Source organism: Cryptomeria japonica, chromosome 7, assembly GCF_030272615.1.
Source record: "Cryptomeria japonica chromosome 7, Sugi_1.0, whole genome shotgun sequence".
NCBI classification, from domain to species: domain Eukaryota; kingdom Viridiplantae; phylum Streptophyta; class Pinopsida; order Cupressales; family Cupressaceae; genus Cryptomeria; species Cryptomeria japonica.
In genome coordinates, this window is record NC_081411.1 from 57,788,010 (window position 1) to 57,805,271 (window position 17,262).

The window sequence follows — 17,262 nt, forward strand, 5'->3', positions numbered from 1 at the left end:
GGTGGATTCAAAAGATAGTCTTTGAGCGTCTGAAAAGCTTGTTGACAGTTCTCATCCCATTTGAACTTGATGTTTTTATGTAGCAAGTGCTGGAAAGGATTACACTTATCCGCAAGTTGTGCTATGAATCTTCGTATAGACTGGAGTCTCCCTTATAAGGATCGGAGTTGACTGATATTTCTGGGTGGCGGCATGTCCAGGATAGCCTTGACTTTTGCTGGATCAGCTTCGATTCCTCTTTTAGACACAATGAATCCTAGGAGCTTCCCGAAGGTTACTCCAAAGACACATTTCTTGGGGTTTAATCTTACCTTGTATTTTTCCACCCGATCAAAGATGACCGAAAGTATGTCCAAATGTGTATCTTTGTCTATTGATTTTCCCAAGAGATCATCAACATAATCTTCCACGGTTATGTGCATGAGATCATGAAAGATAGTGGTCATTGCTCTTTGATATGTAGCACCTGCATTTTTCAGCCCAAAAGGCATGACATTCCAATAGAAAGTTCCCCACGGACAAGTGAATGATGTTTTATGTTGATCTTCGGGTGCAATCCTGATTTGGTTATAACTAGAAAATCCGTCCATTAAAGATAACATTTCGTGACCTGCTGTGAGATCCACGATCAAGTCAATGTTTGGTAATGGGAAGTCATCTTTCGGACAAGCTTTATTGATGTCTCTGAAATCTGTACATATTCTGATGCTGTGATCCGGTTTACTGACAAGTACTAAATTGGAGATCCATTCGGGATAATCAATTGGGCGTATGAATCCGACATCCAATAATTTCTCCAGCTCTGCTCTGACTAGTAATGCCACTTGTGGATGCATTTTCCTTAATTTCTGTTTTACTGGCTTTGCCCTCAGTTTGACTATCAAATGATGCATTACCAAATCCGGATCTAGCCCAGGCATATCAGCGTATGACCATGCAAAGTTGATTTGTCGCTCTTTGAAGAAGCTTATGAATTTTGCCCTTTCGGACTCTATCAAGGATTGAGCCAGGAATATGTTGTGTGGAACTTCTTCTGTACCAATATTTGTCTTGATAGTCTCCTCTACCAACATGGATGATTTTTCCTCATATGATGCTGGGAGAATGTCGAGCCTTCCATCTTCGGGTGCCTCAGAGAGGTTTTCACCCTCAGATACATCCTTTCTTTTTACTCTTTTGGAGTCAGATAGCGCCACAGTGTGGTTTTCGCCATAAGATCCTTGTTTTGTTCTTATTTTCACATTTTTGCGACTGGAAGGTCCGACACCCTCACCGAAATATGCCATGTTGTTGAGTTCTATGGTGTATCCTGCTTTGTGGTCTCCAGGGGGAAGATCATCTCGAATGCCAAGATAGTCGATAATAGCTTCGTCATTTTGAAATGTATCAAATTGTGCTGGTCCTTCATAATCCTAGTCAATGAGTTGGGGATGAACAAGGGGAAGGTCTTTAATGTTTTCGGAATTTGCAGGGTGAAGAGTGAAGATGTGGTTAGATTCAGGTATATCAAGGCAATCATCGAGGTCATCGATGGCACTCTCCTCATCAGTTTCGATCGTGAGCGAATCCAAATTGTCATCACTAGTAGCACCTTCCGGGACAGGTGTCCTCATCCTATGTGATTTCAACCTAAGACCTTGAAACGAAGACTGTGGGGGATCCTTATGGGTTGGTTCTTGACCAACTCTGAATTTTTTGTAAAATTCCTCTTCTTCTGTGGGTTCATCTGGCTCTCTGAATGTCTCGGTGAGCTCATAGTCACTGGAGGATTTGTCTGAACCCCATTCCCATTCATTAGAATCTGTGGAATAATAATCCTCTTGTTGAACTTCGGCAACTTTGATTTGTGAGGTCCTTTCTGTTCTTTTAGTATGGGTCTTGGAAGTCAGAAAACCAAGTCCCTTTGAGCGTTCCCTTCTTACAGTCAATTCAGGTTGTAAGGGCTCCATGACGCCTTCTTTGCGTAACCCAAGAGGGATTTTTCCATCATACCCGAATCTTTGTAGAATCTTGAAGCCTTTGCCATAGTTCTCACAGGGTATATTAATCTGATCATGTGTGTCCTCTTCAATGTCCTTATAGAGCATTTTGTATAAATTTTCCTCTTCCAGTTCGCCCCATCTTTGAAAGGTAGTAGGATCCCATTTGAGTATCATGATGGAGATTTGCTTGTTAGGATGTGGCCTTCCATATTCTTTTGGAGAGCTCATGACTTGTCGTAAAAACATGGTCTGATTTAAAGTGTATTCTCCCATGCCTTTGTCTTGAAATTTGCCTCTAAGTTCACCTTGTTTAGATGTCGAGGGTTTCAGTGATTCAGGGTCAATGTATGCCAAAGAAGGAGTAGCCTCACGATTACTGGGAATGATAGTCTCAGTATGTGATCTCAAGTTATTACAATATATGAACGGATTAGAATCACCGTTAACTGTTACCTCGACTCCATTATGAGGAAACTTAATGCATTGATGATATGTTGATGGGACTGCCCTCATTTCATGAATCCAAGGACGTCCTAGCAATATGTTGTATGTGAGATCCAGATCTAGGATTTGACAAACCACATCCTTTGTGACTGGCCCAATTCTTAGAGGTAAGGTAACTGTGCCCTTGGATGAGGGCTCTTCATCATCATATGCCTTGATGGTGATTTGATTTGTAGAATTCACAGCTTTGTCAGAATATCTCAATTGTTTAATGGTGCTCAATGTACAAATGTTTAGACCTGCTCCTCCATCTATCAGGACTCGCTTTATTCGATGTTTATGTATGAAGGCTTCAACATGTAAAGGTGCATTATGAGGCTGACTTATGGAGGCATCATCGGCTTCTGTGAAGGTAAGGGAGTGTGCAACGGAAAGGTAACCCACCATGGCTTGAAACTGGTCCACGTTCAGATCAGTAGGGACGGCAGTGTCTCTCAAGATTTTGTCAAGGATAGCTTTATGAGCGGGGGATATGCGTAAGAGCTCAAGAATGGAGATGAGTCCGGGTGTCTTCCCTAACTATTCTACAAGGTCGTACTCAGGCTTGGTTGATGAAGGATTGGTATTCTTAGTGGAGGCACCTGGCAACGTGATTTTACCTCGACGAGTTGTAACATGACATTCAGAGGTAGACTCGGAAGAAGATCCAACACCTTTTAGGACAATCTTGGGTCTCTGAGGAGGATTATTAGGATTTTTGTTCTTGATGGTAATGGTAGAGATATGATTGTCCATTGAGATACAATTGATAGTAGAATCATAATTGTAAGGTGCTATGGTATAATTGGCTTGATCATCTGTGACTTTGCCTTTTCCTTTGTCATGTTTTGGGAACGGTTCCTTAAACATCTCATGTTCTTGATTAGATGAATGTCTCTCAATCTCAATACGCCTCTATCAATGAGATCTTGTACAATGTTCTTCAGTCGATGGCAATTTCCTGTCTTATGACCCTTGCTCTTATGAAATTCACAATACTCATCATCATTCCACCAATTTGGTTTGACCTTTGGTTCATATGGAGGAAAATCTGGAACTGTGATCACTTTGTTTGCCACAAGCTTTTTGAATACTGATTCAGGTGGTTCTCCCAATGGGGTGTATTTCCTTCGTGGTTTAGAAGTTGTTTGAGTGTTCACTTGATTGTTTGTAGAACTCGATCCAGAAAAGATGAACTTGGGTCTCACTGTGTTGGCATCAACAACACCATCATTAACTGTGTTCTTGTTCTTATTCCAAAATCTTGGCTTGTCTTTTCCTTTAAAGTCCTCTTTGTTTTCTTTGAATATCTTAATGACTCCTTGTTCAATTAAGACCTTTTCTGTTGCTAGGCCCTTTTCAATAACATCCTTGAAAGTGGACAAACAAGCTTTTCTGAGATCATATCCAATATCCTTGTTAACATTTTGAGTGAACATTTCTACCATTTGTTTCTGTGGGATTTCGCAAGAGCATCTGCTAGCTAAATTTCTCCATCTTTGTAAAAATGTTGCGAAAGATTCTCCTTCCTTTTGTTTAGTATTGCATAAAGTAGTGACTGAGACATCTGTTTCTATATTGTAAGAGAAATGCTGAATAAATGCTTCTACTAAGTCGCCCCATGACTTAATACTAGGAGGTAATTGAGAAAACCATTCCATAGCTTGATCACCTAAGCTCTGTGGGAACAACCTCATCAAGTATGTTTCTTCTGCCGCTACCTCAATGCAGGCTGTGAAAAATTGTCTTATGTGTGCCTTGGGGTCTCCTTTCCCTCTGTACTTGTCAAATTTTGGCGTCACAAAGTGTGCAGGAAATGGAGGCATTGGGATGCTCTTATCAAATGGATAAGGACATATGTCTCTCATAGTGTATGTTGGTTTTGTCGTACTCATGTCCTCCATTTTCTTTTGTAAATCTCTTATTTGTTGCTCCAAATTGTTTTTAGGTGGCGATTGATTTCTTGTAGCATACCCCATGTTTGAGACACCCATTTGAGGAGGAGGAGCTTGTTGCATGTATGGATGATACTGATCGTAGACATGTCCATATGGAGGTCTATATTGATGCGGTATATAGGGAGCACTTGGCATAGCTTCATGTTGAGGAACCCCATATCTATTTTGTGCATGTATACCATATTCAATAGGCATTTCATTTTCCATTGTGTTGCCCCCAAATTTGACATGAGGTTTTCTTATGTCCAAATTTTGAGGATGCCTTTGAGTATCCACTTGTTTTGATTGATCCATAGCTTGAGCATGTGATTGAGCATATCTGTCTGCATAAGGCCTCCATAATGGTCTTCGAATGTGAGTATCATATGTTTGAGCTTGTGTATGTGGGATTTCTGGTTTTTGAAGCAAAACTGATGGTGACTCAGGCATCATATTCGGTCCTCTATTTCCTCCACTATTTGGTCTCCTTTGATCCATGTTGGATTGAGTTTGTTGCGAGGGTCGACTTTCCATAAGTTGAGACATGTCAAAGTCATGAGGTATTTTAGCTCCACTTTGTGCCATCATGTGTAAGAAGTATTGTCGATCTCTCCTCATGATCTCTTCAATCAATCTATTGAAATAAGGATTCATTATGGATTCTTCTATATCTGCTGATTGTATTGAAGAGTTGTCCACATTGTCATTGTGTGTAGCATTGTTGTTTGTCGTGTCTATGTTTTCCACATTTGGATTGATTCTATAAACCTCCATGTTAGGTAATGTAGTGTGCGTAGGATTGAAAAATAAGTCATTGTCATACTCATAAGAACTCATGTTTGCGGACTCTTGAGCTTCTTTAGCTATTCTCCTAGATTTTTGAAGGCGGGTTTCAACCATGAACTAGGTGTTTGACCAAGATGTGAGAGAATAGATGAAAAATGAAAAGAGTACGGAAGACCAAGAGTTGTATGGAGTGTAAATGAATCTTGAGGTGTACTTGCAATGTCCAAAGTGTAAGACCAAGTATGTAAGTAGTAGAGTAGGTGTGACTTCCAAAGAGAGGATCGTTTCTCTTGATGAGGTAAGCTGACCTTGACTCTAAGTAAGACCAAATGAGACCCAAAGGTAAGAAACCTTGATGAGGGACCACTTAGCAAAGTGTAGTTGTATGTAGTGTGTTGAAAGAGTATAGTGAGGACAAGCAAGTGACCTTTTTGACTCAAGTTTAGACAAGTATGAATGTAAAATGATATGTGAAGCAATGATGGACTGTATGAGACCCTAGAATAGGTTGAATGCTAGATGAAACCTGAAGAGACAACCTAGGAAGCTCAAGTATTCCAAAACTGATTTCTCTTGTTTGCTGGACTGTAAAAATTTTCAATTCTGGACACAGACGCTTCTGTATACTTCACAGATGCGATTCCCAGTCACAGACGTGTCTCTATTTGACACAGACGCTGATAAAAACACAGACGCTATTCTGCCCTTCATAGACGCGCTTAGATTACCCAGACGCGGTTAAAACAGACACAGATGCGTTTCTGTAAACTTCGTGCAATTTTTCCAATCTGTGAAGTTGTTTTGTTGTGACCAAATCTGACTGTTTGACTATTTTTCGTGACAAGAGGACACAATGTTGATGAGGACTCAATGTTTGCAAATGTTTAGATTCCCAAAAGTGTGTTGTTTGATGTAAAATGTTTTGCATACACTTGAAGACACAAAAGACACAATGTTTTGTTGTTTGGTCTTGAATGTTTTGAATGTTTAACATAAGACAAGCACAATTTTTATGGTTGGCCAAGACAATAGTTGTTGATCCCACATAGGGTTTTACCCCCGAGGCTACGCTATTCAGAGCGGATACTTAGATGCTTGACCTCACTGGCTCCACCCTTGACACTCACTTCTCGGGTCAGCCAAGCATCAGTCCCCATGAAAACTCCCCATGGCAAACTTTGTATCTCTACTAAGAACCGTATGTGGGTGGGCCGCTACCAGAGGTCCAACCTCCTGCCTCAACAACTAGAAGGATTTGGGATTCTAAAACAAAAAGGTGCTAGTAAGGGCATCCGCTCATGTGGCCATACATGTGGCACTTTCAGCTTTGTAAATATAGAAGGCTCCCAGCCGGTAGGGGTTACACCCTACAAATGATCAAATAAATTTGATCAAACGGGTTTATGGGGAGACATAGTGTCGGTATGAACTAATCAGCACACGTTATTCATAGTTTTCACCATGAATACATTTGTTTATAGTGGCTTGGAAGAAGATGGCTTTTCTTTTGCTACCACTTGGGTCGTTCTCTTCTCACTAGTAGTCCTAATGACCACACGGGAAGACAGGCCCTCTAAAGATTAAACAAAAAGAGCCTATTGCTCAAGACACAAAAGACAATGATTCAATTTTAGTGCACCAATGGAAGTGTTTGCTAGTCTATGAAAACAATGCACACAACAAAACTACAAAACCCTAGCCAAGGCCCTGCAACAAAATTTGTTAGTAGTTTGGGTTGTTTCAAATGACCACCCCTTCCTGCAAGAACACAAGTTAGGTAAATTTTAGAAAACCCAAAAGACTTTGTGAAAGAGGGGCCTTCAACAAAAACGTTTTTGCCTCCAAAACAAGCTGCACAAACTTAGTTAGCTAGATCTGCAAGGGTTAGTGCAAAAATAAACTAGATCTGAAACCCTAAGTATGAAATCCGAAAACCGAATCAAAGAAAAATTAAAAAATTTCAAAACAGAAAAACACAGATGCTGTTATACCAGACACAGACGCATCTGTATGACATAGACGCGGTTCTGTGATGTACAGACGCGCTCAGAACACACAGACGCCCTTCCAGGACACAAACGTGATCATATGCAACACAGACGCGTTTCGGAAACACAGACGCCCCTTTCAGAAACCTGCAAAATAAATTTTGGCAAAAAAACAGGCGCGATTCCCGATCCCGCAGACGCTTCTGAAACTCAGAGATGCGATCCGAACGCTCGTAGACGTGGAAAAACCTAAAATGTCGTCGAAAAATGTCCGATCTGCAACTTCAAAAATGCAAAATCTGCAACAAAAATATTAAATGCAAAGGGACAAGAGTCCCACCGGGCGTGCCAAAATGTATATGGTGAAAATGGATAACAATAACAACAATATTGAAAGGCTAAATGAATCCAACCACTAAACCCTAGCCTAACAATCAACAAAGATCTACCATAACATATGAAGATTACCTAAGACAATGCAAATAACTCAAAATCACAAAGATTATACCAATCACATGTCCAATAGGGTTTTGATCTCCATTCTTCCTATCTCCATTGATCTTGCTTGATATATTTGCTCTCAGATTTTTATATGCACAAGAGCTCAACAAAGAACGGAATGTGGTTGCAAGTAGGATCGTATTGTAGCCAAGTTGCATGAAAGATCATTAGCATGAGTGATTAGGGTTTGACAATGAAGGAAACATCTCCTTAAATAGAAGACACAATATGAAATGGAGGGTTAAGATTGAGAGGTGTAAAAAGAGAGGTCGGCTAGGATTAGAGGGTAGGTAGAAGAAATAGTAAAATAATGAAAGAGGTAGGTAGTGTAGGAATTAAGAGATGAATGACATGTGTCATGTGTAGAAAAAGATAATGAATTAATTAAATAAATAAAGATTTATTTAATTAATAGAAGAAGTAGGATAATTAAATAAATTAAAATATTTATTTAATTTAGGAAAGGGATAATTTAAATAAATAAATGTATTTATTTAAATGAGAAATAAGGCTAGAAGAGGATAAATGAATTAATTAAATAAATAAAAATTTATTTAATTAATAGAAGAATTAGGCTTAGATAATTAAATAAATAAAATATTTATTTAATTAAACTGGACAATTTTGGGTGTCTACACCAAGATCCTACAACAACTATTTGTTAGTAGTTTGGGTTGTTTCAAATGATTACCCCTTCTTGTAAGCACACAAGTTAGGTAAATTTTAAATCCAAAAAGATTTTGTGAAATAGGGGCCTTCGACAAAATGATTTTCTTTCAAGACACGCTGCACTAATTTTATTAGTTAGATCACAAGATGTTAGCTCGAAATAAACTAGATCTGAAATCCAAATAATGAAATAAAGCCTCAAAACTGGATCAAAAATTGAAAATGCAAGATCTGAGACATAAATGGGATTAAACTAACTTAGACGCGACATAAAGTCGCAACCACATCTAAATTTGTCTCAAACGTGCCTAGATCGCACAAACGCGACTCCTGAACACAAACGTGACTGAGAGATTCACAGACGCGGTTTGAAATCACAAATGCAACCTTGTAATCTGCAAAATAAGATAAAATGATGCCGAACGCAAACACAATTGAAAAGGTCACAGATGTGGCAGAAAAGCAAAAACGCGGTTACATGATGCACAGATGCGAAAATGTCCAAATTTTGTTGAAAATGTTAGATCTGCAACTTCAAAAACACAAAATCTGCAACAAAAGACAAGAGTCTCACCGGGCGTGCCAAAATGTTTATGGTGAAAGTGGATAATGGAACAATAATATTGAAAGACTAAATGAATTCAACCACAAAACCCTAGCCTAACAACAACAAAGATCCACCATAACATATGAAGATTACCTAAGATAATACAAATCAAATGAAATCACAAAGATTATACCATCACATGTCCAATAGGGTTTGGATCTCCATTCTTCCTATCTCCATTGATCTTGCTTGACATATTTGCTCTCAAATTTTATGTGTGCACAAGAGCTCAACAAAGAACAAAAATGTGGTAGTAAGTAGGCTTGATCGCATATGAAAGTTCAAAAGCGTAGTTGGGTCGAATAGAATGATTAGGGTTGATAATGAAGAAAGCATCTCCTTATATAGAAGACACTATAAGAAATGGAGGGATAAGATTGAGAGGTGTAAAAGATAAATGGTCGGCTATGATTAGAGGGTAGGTAGAGGAAATAAGAAAATAATGAGAGGGTAGGTAGTGTAGGAATTGAGAGATGAATGACATGTGTCATAGGTAGAAAAGGCTAATGAATTAATTAAATAAAAAGAGATTCATTTAATTAATAGAAGAAGTGGGATCAATTAAATAAATAAAAATATTTATTTAATTTAGGGGAAGGGTAATTTAAATAAATAAAAGTATTTATTTAAATGAGAAATAAGTCTAGAAGGGGATAAATAAATTAATTAAATAAATAAAGATTTATTTAATTAATAGAAGAATTAGGCTTAAAATAATTAAATAAATAAATATATTTATTTAATTAGACAAGACAATTTTAGTCGTCTAGAACGGGAAAAATAGGTTTTGAAGGGACCTCGAAACCCTTTACAATAGATCCTTAAAAGATAAGAGCATTAAGAAACAAGAAAAAATATTCTGCAAAAAAACCACCACAACTCTAGGCAAAAACCAGCATAAAAGCCCAACAAAACTAGCTACATCTAGCCAAAACCGAATAAAGACAAAAGACAAATTACTTAAATGTTTTTTAGGGCATTAGCCAAATTTTTGCTAATCTCTTGCAAATCTTTGATATTATCCTTGAGCATTGGGATTTTCTTGGAAGAGGCCAAAGCAACTTTTTTCATACTCACCCTAGTCCTTTTTGTCACGCCACCAGAAGCACTTTCCACGTTCCCTGCCTCAATAGCATCCTCATCAACATCCAGGTCCAGAACAGGTTTGGAATTGCTGGAGCCTTCGAGGAACTTGACAATTTCCTCCATATTCCTGGTCACAGAGGTAAGGATATCCGGAATCATAACCAAAAAGCTCTTCATGGCTCCCTTTCCTTCCTCCAGCTTACTAATCTGAGCTTCTAGCTTCTCCACTTTCTCCTCCATAACCTTATTCCACAGCTCCTGGTTACTTTCATCTTTCTTTCTCTCCTCTTCCTACTGCTTATCAATTTTTTCCAGATTCTTGATTCTTTCATATACCCACCTTTCAAAACCCATTCGAGCCTCAGACTGGTTTTTGATTTTATCCAGGATAATCCCATCTCCAGCTTTATCTTGTTCAATGCTCATTTCTTCCTTATCCTTCTCTTTCTCCATTTCCATTTCCCTTTCCTCCTTATTAATCTGATTGTCTTGCTCCTCCATAGGCTGGATATTAACATTACCAATACTCATGTTGTAGGTAGGGCTATTCTGATTAGAAACATCCTTTGCTTCTCCTTCCTCTTCCCCCACTTCCTCTTCTTTCCAGCTCTCCTCTCCGTCAGACTTATCAGTCTCCATCTCACTTCCATTTTTTCCACTGTCATCAAAATCAACCTCTGTATCCTTTTGTTTATCCATGTCCTCTTGAATTTTCTCCACAGTGGCTTTCTTGACCTTTTTGCCCTGTATCAGCACATCCTTATTGGGCCCACATTCCTCAATTTTCCTCTTTCCTTTCCCCGGTGAAACCGACAACCTTTTGTTCTCCTGAATAGCCAAAATCTTGCAATGCTCATAAATGAGCAAAATAAGGCCACAATGAAGCACTGGAGAAATGGGGTTCTTACTATGCTTATTCAAAGACCGCGATAGAGACCTAAAGAGGTAATAGGGTAGAGAAATCCTCTTTTCATGTCTAAAGTGATTTAGGAGCACAAAATGGTAGGTGTGGACCCTGGTGAAGCGACCCTCCATAGTAATATATTCCATAATTACATTAGGCACACAACCCCAAAATTTTTTGATGTTAGAAGCATCATAATACCCCCCGAAGCTTTTCCTAATTTCAATCTCTCCTTCTCTTTATGTAGAAAAGCTTCACTGCATTATTAGACACTTTCAAGTCCCTAAAGAAATTAAGACTAGAATGTGGCATACCTGTGATCATAGAAATGAAGTCCGCGTCTAGCTTGAATCTAACACCATGAATTTTGAAGGAGCCATCTTTCCAGTTTTCAGTAACTTTGGTTACCGCTAGGTTAACTCTGCTTTTATCATAGTCTACCAATTTTTCCATGAAATGCATCATGAAACCCTTCTCCAGCTTTGTCCATACCTTAGGCATCTCCTGCCATCTAGAGATATTATCATGTTCCTCTCTTCTTAAATCCCCCCCCATTTTAGAATTCATTTTAGGATTTCTTTGCTTCTGCAACTTCGGAGCTTTCTTCCAAATGACACTCGGCTTTTTGAAAATGCATACCCACAAAGCATGCAAAATTTTAATATTCTTGTTTAGGACTCTGCCCGTCTGACGTGCTATAATAACCTTTCTAAAAATTTGATTATTAATCATTAATACTTCCATGATTAACGTGCGATCCTTCCTTCCCCATAAATTTGTCCTTTCTAATGATGTTGGGAATTAATCTTAGTTCTCACATGTATTAGATTAAAGTGAGTTGGAGTAACAACTCACACATTTATTATGGATGTTAAGAATATTACATTATTTGTTAGGTTTGTTAATATTTTTATGGTCTATATATGCTATTGGGTATATGAATTGTTTTAACAATTCATATATTTAAGAGTTGTGTAGGTTTCCTATAGTATAGAATATCTAGAAAACCTATGAATGTGTACTACCTTATTAAATAAAAATAGAGAAAAATATAGAAACATATTATTATGTAAACTCCCCTCTATTTTTTGGTATGACATTAAAGCAATTAGATCATAAGAAAGTTGAAGTTGTCTAAGGAGATCAGGGAGTTGCAAACAATTGTAGATGAATAAATAGATTTGTAAAAGATTTAAAAGGTGTAGTCAAAGAGAATTGCTTCCACCCAAGGGTTAAAGGTATGACTAGGAAATGAAGATGGTCACACCAAAGAAAAAAATGAAGCCATCACATTAGATGCCACTACACTATTTAAATTTGTAACTGTATAGAGAATTCATGCAATCTTCAGTGCATCTCCTCATTGATTGAGAGTCCATCTTGACTAATATTTATAGTGAGATAATCTAATTTTTAATTGGACTATTCAAATTACAGTAAGTTGGTTTGTATTGTAGAAATTCAATATGCCATCGATATGTTATAATTATGTGGAAATCTATTAAAACTTTGATAAACTAGAGTGTCTGAGAAAAAACTAAAACAAAAAGTTCTTTACTAGTTTGGAAAGGACATAAACAATGCCACAACTAAATGTGTTTCATTTTGTTTGAGAGAGAAGTGGGAATCAAGAAAAAGAAAGATTTCATGATGGCCAAGACATGTTGCTTAAAGCAATAATAAAATTTTGCTTATTATATCTAGATTTTAGACATAAAAATTATGTTTTGTATGTTCTCTCTCAATCTTCGATCTAAAATTTTGTTGATTTTTATAAGTCATATGTGCTCTTTCATTAAGCAGTGATCTATTGACATTAATTTATCTATCGTGTAATGTAAGGACCTTCATATTGTTGGGAAAAATGGTGTCTCAACCTTGCATTTATGCGAGGTTACTATTTATAGTAAGTTTTCATTTGAGCACGAAATGGTGCGAAACTCTCCCTGAAGCTTCTGGTTGGCTAGATAAGCATTCTGGTAAAGTTGCGTCGCAAGGTCACAGCTAGTTTTGAAGATATTAAAGTTTTTGTCTTGGAGGGGTGCGATAAAATGTTTAAACTTAATTTTGGGGCTTTAGAGGCTCCGAAACGCCCTAAAAAGTGGTCGTAACCGGCATAGCCGGTTACAAGGTGATAGAGCACTTCGTGAGCTTTCCGGTGCTTCAAACGGTTCGTCAATCGGACACCCGGTTCTCAAGTTATGGCCTCCGGAAGTTTGTACTCCTAAAATAGGAAAAATAATTTGTATCAGATACATAAATGAGCTGTAAAAGGGAGCGACATGTGTTGATGTGTGCTTTAACATGTCATAGGGCATCTAGAAGGGAGATAAGGTCGGCTACACCTTATTGGGTGGTTTTAGCCCATGGTTTTGTAATACCGTTTGACGGTTTCTTGTATTGTATCTCCTATTTATGAGGTGTGTGAGATAGAGGTTGTGTGTAAGAGTCTTATGGCTATTGAGTTGCCTCTGAATCTCTGATTAGTGGTACTCCTGTGAAGAGCTTGCTCTGCAAGTATGTTGTAATCTATTTTTGATTGCTGAATAAAATATTGAGCTGCTTTTGGAGTGTGGGGTTTTTCTCCCGAAAGGGTTTTCCCCACGTAAATCACTGTGTTGTGGTATGAATGCTATTATATCTATTTCTATTTTCTGTAACTGTTGTAACGATCTGAAAAAGTTTTGCATTACCCTCCTCTCAAGGTTAGTGTAGGAAGTTGTTTCCGCTACTTAACTTCCTTACAAGTGGTATCAGAGCCTGATCACCTTTGGTTTCAATTGTGGGCAGTTGGGTTTTTTGAACTAATCCAGATTTGAGTGGGAGCTTGTGCAGAAGACACTTTTTGATGTTGTTGCAGGAATATTCTGATGGCGAGTTCGTCAGGGAGAATAGAGGTGGAGAAATTTAATGGAAGTAATTTTGAGATGTGGAAGCTGAAGATGGAAGATCTGCTAATAGATTGAGATCTTTGGGATGTTGTTGATGCGAATGTCCAAAGGCCCTCAGATCCTACTTCGGTAGCTCAGTATGATGTTATGGACTGAAAAGCCAAGGGTCTAATCAGACTGTGCCTAGCAGACTCTGTTCTAATCAATGTCCATGAAGAAAACTCTGCAAAGAAGCTATGGACTAAGCTTGGTGAAATGTATCAAGTGAAATCTTTATTAAATCAAATTTTCTTAAGAAAGAAATTGTATTCCTTGAAGATGGAAGAGGGTGGACGAATTGCAAACCACCTGGAAGCATTCAATATGTTGGTGGCTCAATTAGTATCCGTCGGTGTTAAGATGGACGAGGAGGAGAAATGTCAGATCTTGCTTTGTTTTTTGCCTGATTCGTGGGATTCTCTTGTTATGGCTATCGGTAGTACTTCTATTGTTTTGAAATCTGAAGACATGGTGGGTGCTCTACTCGATGAAGAGATGCGAAGGAAGGTATCCATCAGTTCAAAGGAAGCCCTAACCGTTCGTGGAAGACCTAAGGAGAAAGGCAAGAAGAATGAGAAGCGCGACAAGTCCAAATCCAAAGGGAGATCAAAATCTCCTAGAAAGTCCAAAGTCATTTGCTGGAATTGCGGTAAACCGGGTCACATCCGTAAGGACTGCAAAGAAGAAAAGAAGAAGAAGAAAAAGAAAAAGTTCGATTCTGATTCTGAGTCCGACAAGGAAGATGGCGATGCATTTATTGCGGCTTTGGCGACTCATGCAGGTAATGATGCCTGGCTAATTGACTCAGGTGCATCTTTTCATATGATTTCCAATAGAGATTGGTTTTCTAAATATGAAGGATTTAATGGAGGTAAAGTGTACTTGGGTGATGATTCACCTCCAGACATTGTTGGTCGAGGTAAAGTTAGAATCAGGTTTTCTGATGGTAGAATAAAAAGGATTAATGGTGTGCTGCATATCCCTAGATTAAAACGAAACCTGTTATCTGTGAGCAAACTGATAGATGCAGGTGTGCAGGTGGTCTTTTCTGAAGTAGGATGTAAGATGATTAAGGGTGCTATGGTAGTTTCTAGAGGTGTCAGGTTTGGCACTTTGTATAAGCTTGAAGCATACACTGTTGAGTGTAATAGCACTTCTGTAAAAAGTAAATCTGCAGATACTTCACTGGAAGATTTGAAGGTTTCACCTTCAGCAGATGGAAATGGTTTTTGGGTACCTAAGGGTGCTCTTTCGTCTGAAGCAAAGTTACCTGCAGAGAAGACTATGTTATGGCACCAGAGACTTGGCCACATTGGAGAAAAGGGTCTAAGGACCTTGAAAAATAAAAACCTTGTTGAAGGTTTGAATGACTGTAACCTTGACTTTGATTTCTGTGAGCATTGCATTTATGGAAAACAAAACCGCGTTCAGTTTTACTCGAGTTCTCATAAAACTTGTGGTGTTTTGGATCTTATCCATTTGGATGTGTTTGGTCCAGTAGATGTCTCTTCGATTGGAAAATCCACATATTATGTTTCATTTATTGATGATTTTAGTAGAAGGACATGGGTATATTTTCTAAAGAGTAAATCTGAAGTTTTTAGTCATTTTAAAGAATTTAAAGCAATGGTTGAGTTGCAGACTGGAAAGAAAATAAAATGTTTGAGAACTGATAATGGCGGTGAGTTTTGCTCTAATGATTTTGATAGATTTTGTAAAGACTGTGGAATTAACAGGCAGAAGACAACTCCGTATTCTCCATAGCAGAATGAAGTTGCAGAAAGAATGAACAGGACACTGATGGAGAAGGCTAGGAGTATGTTGAGTGGTGCTGGTCTCGAACAAAAGTTTTGGGCTGAAGTTGTTGCCACTGCTTGCTACCTGATTAATAGGTCTCCTACATCAGCTCTTGTTGATAAAACGCCTATGGAAGCATGGTCAGGTCACAAGCCTTCATTGAGACATCTTAGAGTTTTTGGTTGCGAGGCATATGCACATGTGCCGAAGGAGAAGCGAACAAAGTTGGAGAACAAGGCTGTGAAATGTATCTTCATCGGGTATAGTTATGGTGTGAAAGGATACAAGCTTTGGGACCCTGTTGCACAAAAGGTAATTCACAGTAGAAGTGTTATTTTTAGAGAAATTAAGTCTCCTTCTATTACATTGCAGCCAGAACAGACTAAAAAAGAAGATGTGATTCAACTTCCTTCTACACCTGAAAGAGTTGAATCGAGACCCCTAGATAGGCAAGAATTTGAGGAGAGCTCGTTTAGCTCTGAATCTTTAGAAGAGGAGGAAGAACCTCCAACTCAGCTTGTTCGAAGGTCTACAAGACATAGACAACCACCTGAAAGGTATTCACCTGATGATTGGAGATGTATTTTTTCTCTGAATACTAGTGTGGATGAACCGAAATCTGTAGAAGAGGCATTAGGTATGAATGATGCAGAATCCTGGAAGATTGCTATGGAGGAAGAAATGGCAGCTTTGAAAAAGAATGATACATGGGATCTTGTACCATTGCCTGAAGGATGAAAACCTGTTGGTTGTAAATGGGTGTTCAAGAAAAAGATTGGTTCCGATGGAAACATTGAGAAGTATAAAGCAAGGTTGGTTGCAAAAGGCTACTCTCAGGTTGAGGGTGTTGATTACGGTGAGATATTTTCTCCTGTTGCAAAAATGACGTCCATTAGATTTTTGCTTTCTATTGCTACTGCTTATGATTTAGAGGTTGAGCAAATGGATGTGAAAACCGCTTTCCTTCATGGTGATTTGGAAGAAGATATTTATATGACACAGCCGGAGCACTATGTGGTGAAAGGCAAAAGTAATTTGGTCTGTAAATTGAAGAAATCTTTGTATGGTCTCAAACAAAGTCCTAGGATGTGGTACCAGAAATTTGATACATATGTGTTGAGTTTGGGATTTGAACATTCTAAATCAGATCACTGTGTTTATTATAAATCTAATGGTGATCATTTCTTATTCATTGCATTGTATGTTGATGATATGTTATTCATTGGCAAAGGGAAAGGTATGATTTCAGAACTGAAGTCTCAGCTCGCTGCTAAATTTGAAATGAAAGATCTTGGTGCAGCAAAGCACATTCTTGGGATGGAAATTAGAAGAGATAGGGTGAACAGAAAGCTATGGCTAGGCCAGAGTAAGTATGTGAATTCAGTGTTACAGAGGTTCAACATGCAGAATTGTAGACCATTGAGTGTTCCTTTTACAGTTGGAACGAAACTATCTGTTTCAGATTGTCCTACATCCCCATTGGAGATAGAAAACATGAGCAGAGTGCCTTACCAAAGTGCGGTTGGAAGCTTGATGTATGCTATGGTCTGTACTAGACCAGACATTGCCCAAGCAGTGGGAGTACTTTCTAG

At 38.3% G+C, this 17,262-nt stretch overlaps 1 protein-coding gene across 1 annotated transcript in view; it reads right to left on the reverse strand.

Moving 5' to 3' along the window:
• LOC131047195 (alcohol dehydrogenase) overlaps nt 1-17,262 on the reverse strand; it is a 96,118-nt gene that overhangs the window by 57,003 nt on the left and 21,853 nt on the right. The gene's annotated exons all lie outside the window — the stretch shown is intronic.